We start from the raw sequence: 11,255 nt of genomic DNA, 5'->3' as shown, positions 1-11,255 counted from the left end.
AGGGAGGAAGGGAGGAAGGGAGAGAGAGGGAGGAAGGGAGAGAGAGGGAGGGAGGGAGAGAGGGGGAGACACACACACATACACACACACACACACACACACACACACACGCGAGCTAGAGAATGGAACTCAGTGGTAGAGTATTCTTTAGTTCAATCTCCAGTACAATAAAGAAAATAAAAAAGAAAAGAAAAGAAATAAGAACTAATTAATAGAGGGAGTTACTCTTACAAGTGGGGATTTCTTTTGTAAGGGGCTAGAAAAATCATATTTTGGAGTACTAGCTCATTGATAAGTCCTTCTAATCAGATATATCCCTTCAGTGATGAGGGCAAAGAGCAGTTCCTATGCCCTCCCAACCTGGGAAAGCCTCCTTTGAGTTTTCCAAAGCTTTTTCTTTCTGCTTTATTTTATCCCAGTTTTCTGTCATTTTAGAAAAAGCTTGATTTAAATTTTAAAACATTTTCCATTGCATCAGAATTTAGATGCAGCTGGCCAGAAAATTGTATATATTTTGTACTTTTGTTTTACTGCCTAAGGAGTCTAGATCGGCCTACAAGAAAACCAATTTAGGAATATTAAATGTTTCCCAATTTTAAAGTACTTGTAAGTCCAGTCACCACAATCATCAAATATGAAAACTGCAGAGCCAGATGGGGTTTTTCTCCAGACATTTTCTCCTTCCTTGAATGTGTTTCCTATTTTAGTGGAGATGCCTGTTCTCCCAAAATTGTGAACTTTGGAGCTAACTGGTGGACTTGTGTTTTACACTCAAACTGGTAAGGTTGCAATAATCAGGAGAAAGAGACAAAAAGCAAAAAGACAAATTTACATAATGGAGCGGCAGGAGAAAAAGACCAAATGCTAACAGACAACTGTTCTGACAAGGGTTTGGAAACACAGGGTACCCAAATTAATCAGCTAAGAATAAATCAAGAACTATCAACCAAACAATAAATTTCCACTGCCAGCCATCAGATTTGTTTTTTGCCTTTATCAAGGCAGTCATCATAAACTCAGACTAACAGCCAGACCAGCAGACAAAAAACACATGACAATTACATTAAAGGAGAGTGCATTTTCAAGGTACTTAGGCCAAGATGTACTCTAATAGTAAATCATTTTTTTCTTAGTTATGGCTTTATACCTATAAGAGACAGTCAAAATTGTCTCTAGTGGGCACTGTCACAGTGCTTTCCATTTTTGAGCAAATCACACACAGATCTCCTCAACCAACCTCTTATCTCTGTGTACCTTATCTCCCTTGTCTCCCAAAATTACAAAATTGAAACTTTCCTGTAAGACACATGACAGAAATTCAAATTGGTTCAAAATAACCCAAATTGACTCAAAAGTGCCCCAAGTGACAAAGAAAAAGAAGGTCAAAGCCTGTGTAGTGGCACCCCCCTCCTCCACACAAAATCTTAATCAAGCTTCTCTAGAAATCTTCAGCATAATTGATTTTAGGACTATCAGCAAGGGACTCTACAAAACAGTTCAATGTAGTTAAACTTTCTATTTTCCTGTTGCTCTATTTTAGTTGGCCACTGGCCTGAAAGAGATCAGCACTCCCGAGGCTGAATGCCCCTTTCTCTAGTTTTTCACAAACACTTATCCAGTATAGTAGTTTGTAAAAGTGTGTTTACAAATGCAAAATGTGATTTAAAAAAAAAAAAAGATCCTTTAACAAGGCCTCTGGCTTGAGCTAGAGCTTCACAGAGTTATCTACATTTCTGAGAAAAGTTACCAATTGGGCTCCATGGTAACAGCTGGCAGGGGGAGAAAAGAAAGGGGAGAAGAAGCTGTCCCCTGTTGTCCTTGAAGGGTTAACTTGCTCAGAACAATGAAAAAAAAAAAAAAGCTGCTTTTATGTGACCTTGTGCAGATTGAGAACTTCTGAGCCCCTCCCTTTACACGCTGGGTATAAAATTCTGAAACTACCTGGACTTGGGGTCAAGGGGATTAATTGCTTACAGTGAAAACTACCCTCTGGACCTGGCTGCAGACAAATAAAACTGTTTCCTGCTATCTTCAGTGCCCTGAGTCATCTGTCCCCTACAACACCTGATGTGCCCTGACAGGGAGAATTTACTGTTGTATGTGAGGAGTAATTAAATTAGACAACTCAAGTAATTTTTTTTTTTTTCAGTAGGGTCTCACTATGTGATCCTATAGTATAGCTACGCTAGGAAAGCAAAGGGACCCATGTCCTTAGCCCTGTCTTTGAGGAACTGACAATGACTTTGAGGCTTTATAGGAAGGAGAATGAGGGGAAGGGTTGGGGGTTGTATAGCTGGAGGTTTTTCACAGCTACCGAAGCAGGTGATCTTGATCAGGTGTGGTCTGGCCTTCATTATCTCAGGTTTGGTCAGGTAGACAAGGTCTTTGGTAAGAAATTTGCTGTTGCATAGAGGGTAGCTTTAGTTCCTCACAAGATTATCAGATCAGGGCTGGGGATATAGCTAGTAAGTGCTTGTCTTGCGTGCAAGGCCATGAGTTCAATCTCCAGCACCACAAAAAAAAAAAAAAAAAAAAGTTTATCAGATCAGACTTCATTCCTGGCACCCAAGGTAACTCAGAGCAAAGGAGGAAGGTGCAAAATGGAGGCAGATAGGCCACATCTTTTTTCCTGTTTTTAGCCACCTATCATGTGTAGGCAAAAGCAGAGTTTAAATCCTTCATACAGAATCACACACACACACACACACACACACACAAAGTACATTTATTAAATTAGACAACTCAAGGATTTTTTTTTTTTTATCAGAGATTGAACCCAGGGGTGCTGAACCACCAAGCCACATCCCCAGCCCTTTTTACAAAAAAGAGACAGGGACTCACTAAGTTGTTCAGGACCTCACTAAATTGCTGAGGCTGGCTTTGAACTCATGATCCTCCTGCCTCAGCCTTCCCAGCCACTGGGGTTACAGGTGTGGGCAACTGTGCCTGACTCTTTCTTTTTCTTTTTTCCTTTTATTTATTTTTCTTTTATTTATTTATTTTTTTTAGAGAGAGAGAGAGAAGAGAGAATTTTAATATTTATTTTTTAGTTTTTCGCGGACACAACATCTTTGTTTGTATGTGGTGCTGAGGATGGAACCCGGGCCGCACGCATGCCATGCCAGCGTGCTACCGCTTGAGCCACATCCCCAGCCCCTTTTTTCTTTTTTTAATTATTTTTTTTTCTAATTAGCTTTACATGATGGTAGAATGCATTTTGACACATCATACATAAATGGAGTATAACTTCTCATTCTTCTGGTTGTACATGATGTAGAGTTACACAGGTCTTGTAGTCACATATGCACATAGGGTAATAATGACTGATTCATTCTACTATTATTTCTACCCCCATGTTCCCTCTTTTGTTTTTTCTTTCTTTTTGATACAGGGTCTCACTATGTTTTTCAGGCTGGTCTCAAAGTCTCAGGCTCAAAAAATTCTCCTGTGCAATTTGGGCAGGGAACAGAGCAGCTCCTCCATTGACTTTACTTTTTTATATCTCCTTTTCCACACTAACTTTCTTTTTTCCCTACATTCACTTTCTTATTTTGTCTTTAAAAAATTAGTTTTTACAGTGCTAGGATGGAACACAGGGCTTCATGCATGCTAGGCAAGCACTCTGCCACTAAGCCACTCCCCAAGCCCATTTTCTTTGTTTCATTTGATAGATCCTTTTCTAATATTTTTTCTAGGTAAAAAAAAAAAAGTTATGAATATCATTTGAGCTAGAGCTTCACACAGTTATCTACATTTCTAAGATAAGAAAAGTTACCAATTGGGCTCCATGGTAACAGCTGGCAGGGAGAGGAAAGAAAGGGGAGAAGCTTCTTCTCCCCTGATGTCCTTGAAGGGTTAACTTGCTGAGAACAGTGAAAGAAAAAGCTGCTTTTATGTGACCTTGTGCAGACTGTGAACTTCTGAGCCCCTCCCTTTACACGCTGGGTATAAAATTCTGAAACTACCTGGACTTGTAGTTTCTATTTAGAAATACATGAATTGTTACTTTGGCAATTATTGTGGAGAGCAGACTGTGCTCTGCTCTGAATTACTATATCTTGTGCAAAACAACAGTTTTTAGTTTGTTCATTTCCCTGAATTACTCCATTTTATAAAGCAGCAGTTTGACATAAGTTACTGCATTTTGAGTGCAAGTGCTAAGGCAGAATGACTTGGTAACTTGTCTAGGCAAGTAGATAACAGCTAGTTAGACATATAGAACTTATCAAAAAGAATAACTCCTAGGGCTGGGGTTGTGGCTCAGTGGTAAAGGACTCGCCTAGCACATGTGAGGCCCTGGGTTTGATTCTCAGCACCATATAATAATAAATGAAATAAAGGTATTGTGTCCAACTACAACTAAAAAAATATATATATTTTTTAAAATTTTTGTTTTTGAGTACCAGGAATTAAACTCAGGGGCACTCAACCACTGAGCCACATCCCTAGCCCTATTTTGTATTTTATTAGAGACAGGGTCTCACTGAGTTGCTTAGCACCTGGCTAAATTGCTGAGGCTGGCTTTGAACTTGCAATCCTTATGCCTCAGGCTCCTGAGCTGCTGGGATTACAGGCATGTGCCACTGCACCCAGCTAAACAATAAATACTTAAGAAAAAGAAAAAAAAAAAAAGAATAATCCCTAGCTGCACAATCATAAAGCACAAATTGATAAATGAATTATGCTAATAAAAAATGTCAACCGTGGCCACGTATGGTGGAGGACACCTATAATCCCAGGGACTCTGGTTGCTAAGAAGGATCACAAGTTCAAGGTCAGCCTCAGTGACTTAGAGAGACACTGTGACAAAATAAAAAATACAATGGAGTGGAGATGTAGCTTGGTATTAGAGAACTTCTGCATTCAATCCTAGTACCTCAAAAAGATCCAAATCCAAGAATCAACAAAACCCATATTAGGAAAACCAGGTTCATGAGTTTCTCAATCACACCAGATCTCCAATGATGCAACTCCCTCACCATAATCACATAAAGCACCTAAGATTGTTGAATGGTGGCACACACTGGCCTTTTCATCGGACTATGCAGTCAACACATCCTGAGGTCAACAGGTGACACATTCCTGACTGTCCCAGAGACTTCAGCTCAGCTTGATCTCTCCGCTTGACTGGCCCACTATGAAACTACTTGGACTGTCCTTGAACAAGTTATGTGACCTGAACAGCTCTGCACCCTGAACAAGTTCTTAAACTGCTTCTTAATCTTATCTGACCACCTACAGTGACTTTTTGTATTTGTATCTGTTCTGTCTTTGCTCCTGGCTCGGCTTCTTGAAACTCTGTGGCAACCTTGAGCTTTTCTTAGCCTTTCTGTAACTTAAATATGTCGTGTGTGAAGTATGATGTATGACTTGAGTGTTATAGATATAAGTAATTGAGATTGGAATGGAATAAAAGAACTTGTGATTGCCACAGTCCTGATACCAAATGAAGCATGAGTATCTCAGTGAATTAAAGCCAATGAAAGTTATGTAGCTTACAAATTGATTGTTACTCAATAAATTCTAACATTATGAAAAGACACAAATGTGTCCAGTTATCTTATTGGCAAGGCAAGGTTATGTCAAGACTTCATAGCTAGCATTGTTGCTCACACCTGTAATTCCAATTGCTTGGGAGGCTGAGGCAGGATTGCTAGTTCAAAGACAGCATCAGATGCATGGGTTTGGATTTATGGCAGGCCCATCCCCCTGGGTCTCTCACAGTGTCTCATGCCAGAGCAACTGTGGCCCTGAACCATTGCCTGGCTTCTGCCTGTAGGCTGCTGGCAATGAAGTGGGTTGCACAGTAGAAAACAAAACAAAAGTCAGCATCAGCAATTTAGCAAGACCCTGTTTCTAAATAACAAAAAAAAATCTTGACAATAGTCTACATACCCTGTATGTTGAAGAGTATTGCATTAGCTTTCGGTTATTGTGACAAAAATCTGAGATAAACAACTTACAAGGAGGAAGCCTGTTCTATACATTCCCCCTTGCTTGTAAGTGCATTGCCGAAAGCCCTGTCCTTTTCCCTGATGCCAATCCAATAATGAGGACATGGTTTTGAGGGAAAAAAGGAAAAAAGTTTTATTGTTTTGCTCACAAAGGAGAAACACAGGGGACTCCTGTCCCAGAGAGACTGTGATTCTGCTCATCAGCAGAAATGGGCTTTTAAACAGGGATTCAAAGACTACACTCCATGTGTTCTCTGTTGAAATTGTAATTCACTTGTTAATTTGGGAGATAGTCCTCTCTGAGATCTTCTGGTGCCATCCCCAAAGTCTGGATTATTTAGTTCCTCTGGTGGGTGAGTACTCAAGGACAGATAACTCTGTAATCCTGTTTCCCCCTGAGATTAGAGACAGGGAGAAATTAGGGAGGAGCTAGGAGAGAAGAAGAGAAAGAAACACATCCATTTAAAAATGAGTTGGAGTAGCAGAGCAGCAAGGTCTACAGTCAAAGCATAGACTGCAGTTATAGGTGCAGGGTGGTACTCCACTGTATAATTGCCTGTCATTCCTGAGGAGTGCATTGTAACAGTGGTCCTATAAGTGTAGGTATAAGAGAGGCTTGTCTGATTTTTGTATCTGTTACTGGCTCTTGGTCCATGCTACACTGATCTTAACCAGTAATCTCTTGAGCAGAGAGAATTTGGCTGCATGAGCCATACATAGGTAGAAGCCTGTCTAAGACAGAAATGGTTTACTGTAATACAGTTTGGCCTTTGAATGTTTTTTTGGGATTATTATACAATTTTGAAGTTGAAGATGGTCTGTTGGGGTAAAGTATTTGAAGAAGATTCTGGATGTACAGGCATTTATGCAGGGTCTGAAGAGTCAGGAACTAAGTTGAAGGTGCCAAAAGGCACTGCTTCTGGTGTATGAGGATAGCAGGACCAAAGAAAGGGTTAAAAAATATTTCAATCTTTTAAACCAGTGCAGGCAGTCCCAGCACCATTTCTCAGTCTGGCCCCAGGCAGCCACAGATTATCTCACTATGGTCAAGGACACCAGCCCTAAACTGGGGGGGGGGGATCCCAAAAAAGTTGCCTGGGCTTTAAAAAAATGACAAAGAGAACCTGACCTCTGCTCTGCCTTCCAGTCCATTTTGTCCATGGGGTGGAGCCTGCTGGCCACAAAGGATGTAGCAGTAGGTTCCAGCACTGTCAGTTTATTACCTGGGAGCAGGAACAGTCTCCCCTTTTAAGATCTGACAGGATACCCCATTTGACCACGGATATCCATAACTGGGGGCAAAGCAAGTCTTGCTATCATAGTATTGATGAACCCAGCCTAAGTCCATTTTAAGATTGGGGGCCATCTCATCACAAAGTCATGAAAAGTTAATTTCTGTTTTACTATAAATTACTGAGATTTTTAAACTTGTTTGGAATTCCTGCCCATGCTCTGAACTCATCCATGCCTGGTTCTCCTTGACCAGATAACAACCCTCTCTAAAAGCTTAGTGGTGCCTCATAAATCCTGGCTCCCCCTGACCAGATAACAACCCTCTCTGAAACCTCAGCAGTGCCTCATAAATTCTGATGTTGGGATCTAAATTTATTCCCTACCTTGAAATACCATGCCATGTAGATCATTAATCTGCTATCTGCCCTTGTATTCTGTTTGCCAGGACCCTGTTAGCTGTAAGTTCCCAAGACATCCCCTTTTTTGAAACTTTTTGTGCTATATAAAACTTTTTTTCCCTGAGAGCTGGGCTGATCTCTACTCTGGGTTTGGGAGAGACAGTCGCTGGCCAGCTTTTGTGTACACAATACAAGCTTGCTTTAATTTGATTTAAAATTGGAGTCAGTGTTATTTATTTATTTATTTAGAGAGAGAGAGAGAGAGAATTTTTTAATATTTACTTTTTAGTTTTCAGCAGACACATCTTTGTTTGTATGTGGTGCTGAGGATCGAACCCTGGCCGCACGCATGCCAGGCGAGCACGCTACCGCTTGAGCCATATCCCCAGTCCAGTGGTCTTTTCTTTGCATGGTTATTCAACAGCATCCCATCAAACTAAATGCCTGGGGAGACTGGCAAAATAAATACCTGCACCCAGAAGAAAAAGAAAATAAATTAAGGCTAACCTGTGTTTTGTAGGCAGGCTGTGCAAAGGGTTCTTCAAGGAAGCCTAAAGAAAAAGAAGAAAATGACCTCCTTAATTGCATATCAACAGGCCTAGTATAAGAAAAAAGTGCCAAAGGAGGCTGTGGGTACAATTGATAGTTGGGGACTCACTTAAAGTTGATGGCATTGTGATAATGATAACAGAAACAGGTCAGACTCAAAAATACCCTGTGCTCCAACTCCTTGAATGCAACCTTGGAGGAAAAAAATAATATATGATTTTTTTTTTATATATGTTGGATTGTTCAACCCTCTCCTGGATAAAATTTTTTTGTGTAAATTAAATGTACAGATAACATTCATAAGTTCTGTTTCAGATTATGAATTTAAGAAAGGGTCCGAAACTAGAGAAGATGAAAGAAAGTTACAGGTATGGAAATATATGTTAGTACAGAAAATTAGAAGATAAAAGAAATATTTCTGGATGAGAATGTATTTTGTCTGGTAAAGTAATATACTTGTGCTAAAATTCTTGATGAAGGAAATAAGTTGTGAATCTCTAAGTAAGTTGCAGAAGGTTTGTGGAAGGAAAAATCTCAAAAAGTTTGTGTCTGTGATTAAATTGGCTATAATTAGCACCGTCAGTCAAAGTTATTTGAACTTTAATATAAACTTTTACAAAGTTCAAACTAATGTGAATTTTTTTTTCATGGTAGCAGGATTGAACTCAGGGGGGAACATGACCACTGAGCCACATCTCCAGCCCTATTTTGTATTTTCATTTAAAGACAGGGTCTCACTGAGTTGCTTAGTGTCTTGGAGTTGCTGAGGCTGGCTTTGAACTCCATTATCCTGTCTCAGCCTCCCAATCTGCTGTAATTACAGACATGCACCACAAAGCCTGGCAAATTTTTTTATTTTTAGTGTTGCTGGGGATTGAACCCAGGGCCTTGTGCATGTAAAGCAAGCACTCTACCAACTGAGTTATGTCCTCAGCTTTTTTTTTTTAATGGTTATAAATGCAACATGCAAACTTTATTTAACAAAAGTAACAGGTAATGTCAAACAGGCACTTACATTAAGAGAAAAAACTGACTAGAAGAAATTTTATCTTAAACACCTTACAATAAGCTTCTGGCAGTTGCATTTAACTGAGCTCTGTTGCTGTGAAGAATACAGCTCATGCACAGGTATGGATGAATGATTTGTACATTTTTCAAGTACTCACTGAATACTACCTTATATACACATATACATTAAATTTGTGAAAGATTTAATTGATGATTCCAGATAGACTTCATTTTTGTTGCTCTTTTGGAAGAGGTTGTCCATCTAAAGAGAAAAATATGGGGTTCTGGCTCATGAATCATGTAATGAACCCAGCCTAGACTCTGTTGGACACCAAGTCTCCTCCACTCCTCTTCAGACATTTAGATGAGTTTTAGGTACTTGTTTGGAAAGTTCTCTGGGTAACATGACATGCTGGTACTCATAGTGCTCGTTGAAGTACTTGTCTGAGTAGTAGATCTGCTTATGGGCCATATGCTGTTGCACAGCGGGGGCAGAAAGGAGGCGGAACCCGGACTGCAGAACGGTTGAAGCAGAATGCAGGTCCATTTCAGGCCAGGGCAACGACTCAAACCTGTCCTCAGCTTTTAATGTGAATTTTTTTTATGAAGCAAAGTCTGAAACATTGATCTGCTCTTGTTTATCAAGATAATTTTCTTGTATTTCTTAGGTTTTATTACATGAGGAAACTAAGTCTCAAAGGAATTAGGGGTTGTGCCTGTTTTAAGGTCTTTTTAATGATTATTTTATAACTGGTTAGATGAACAACTATTATTTTAGGTTATAACAATATAGTTTACATCCTAAATATACACAATTAGATATAAGTATACATCTGAGAACTGTATCTAATTATTGTCTAAGTATTATGTAAAAGTTTATACTATGAAAGTTTACTGGCAAGTGATAAACCCAGCCTAATTTCTTCTAAAGATTGGGAGCCATCTCATCACAAAGGCATGAAAAATTAATTTGAGCTTTACTATAAATTACTGCGATTTCTAAACTTGCTTGGAATGCCTGCCCATGCCTTGAAGTCACCCATGCCTGGCTTTCCCTGAACAGATAGCAACCCTCTCTGAAACTTTAGTGGTGCCTCATAAATTCTGGCTTTCCCTGGCCAGATAATGACCCTCTCTGAAACTCTAGTGGTGCCTCATAAATTCTGATATTGGGATCTAAATTTACTCCCTAAGTGCTGGACCATTAACTTACTACTTGCCTTTGTGTTATGCTTGTCAAAATCCTATTATCTGTAAGTTCTCAAGATACGCCCCCCACCCGCCTGTTTGCAACTTTCTGCACTATAAAGCTGCACTCCTGAAGAGCAGGGGTGCTGTCTTCTATTCCCATGGGATTCAGGAGAGACAGCCCCGGCTGGTAGGAATTACAAGTTGCATTAATTTGATTTAAATTGGAGTTGGTGGTCTTTTCTTTGTGTCCTGGTTTAACAGCAAGGTAACCAATAAGTGCTCTCCTTTATACATTATATCTGACGTAGAAGGGCCACACTATCATTTGAAGACCTGTCTTATATGTTTGCTTTGACTAAGTCAATTTCTGCTAACCCATGCAGACCTGTGATTATTGTTACTGTACACTATGGATTCTAAATTGTACTTTTAAATTGTACTTTACAAGTCAAACTTAGTTAAATGTAAACTTAGGGGAGAGCACTTTACCAAGCTAGTGTTTTCCAAACTGAAATTATCTGTAGCAGTAGTCTCAGATTTGTATAGAAATAGCAAATTTGGGGGCTGGGGATGTGGCTCAAGCAGTAGCGCGCTCGCCTGGCATGTGCGGGCACTGGATTCGATCCTCAACACCACATAAAAATAAAATAAAGATGTTGTGTCCACCGAAAACTAAAAAATAAATATTAAAAATTCTCTCTCTCTCTCTCTTAAAAAAAAAAGAAAGAAATAACAAATTTGGTTGCCATTTATTCATGTCATTTGATTTACAGCTGAATAAAGTAACCTGTCAATACTTTATATATATATATAATTTTGTGTCACTTTTCACACTGGAATAGGAATTTAAATATATTTTTGGAAGGTAATAAGGAGACCCTTATCTATTTAAAGGTAACACTGTTAAACATGGAAGCATTCT

The 11,255-nt window shown here is 39.4% G+C and overlaps 1 non-coding gene and 1 pseudogene across 1 annotated transcript; one reads left to right on the top strand and one right to left on the bottom strand.

Annotated features, from left to right (window-relative positions):
* The first annotated feature begins 5,676 nt into the window (after positions 1-5,676).
* Positions 5,677-5,809, top strand: LOC125611905. Its single transcript, XR_007342151.1, has one exon. It is a non-coding gene; the product is annotated as a small nucleolar RNA SNORA42/SNORA80 family (small nucleolar RNA).
* Positions 5,810-9,029: 3,220 nt separating this feature from the next.
* On the bottom strand, positions 9,030-9,844 carry LOC107154899 (annotated as a pseudogene).
* Positions 9,845-11,255: the final 1,411 nt, after the last annotated feature.

The sequence above is a fragment of the Marmota marmota genome, unplaced genomic scaffold (genome assembly GCF_001458135.2).
Source record: "Marmota marmota marmota unplaced genomic scaffold, marMar, whole genome shotgun sequence".
Classification (NCBI taxonomy): Eukaryota; Metazoa; Chordata; class Mammalia; order Rodentia; family Sciuridae; genus Marmota; species Marmota marmota.
This window is presented reverse-complemented; position numbering and strand designations above follow the sequence as displayed.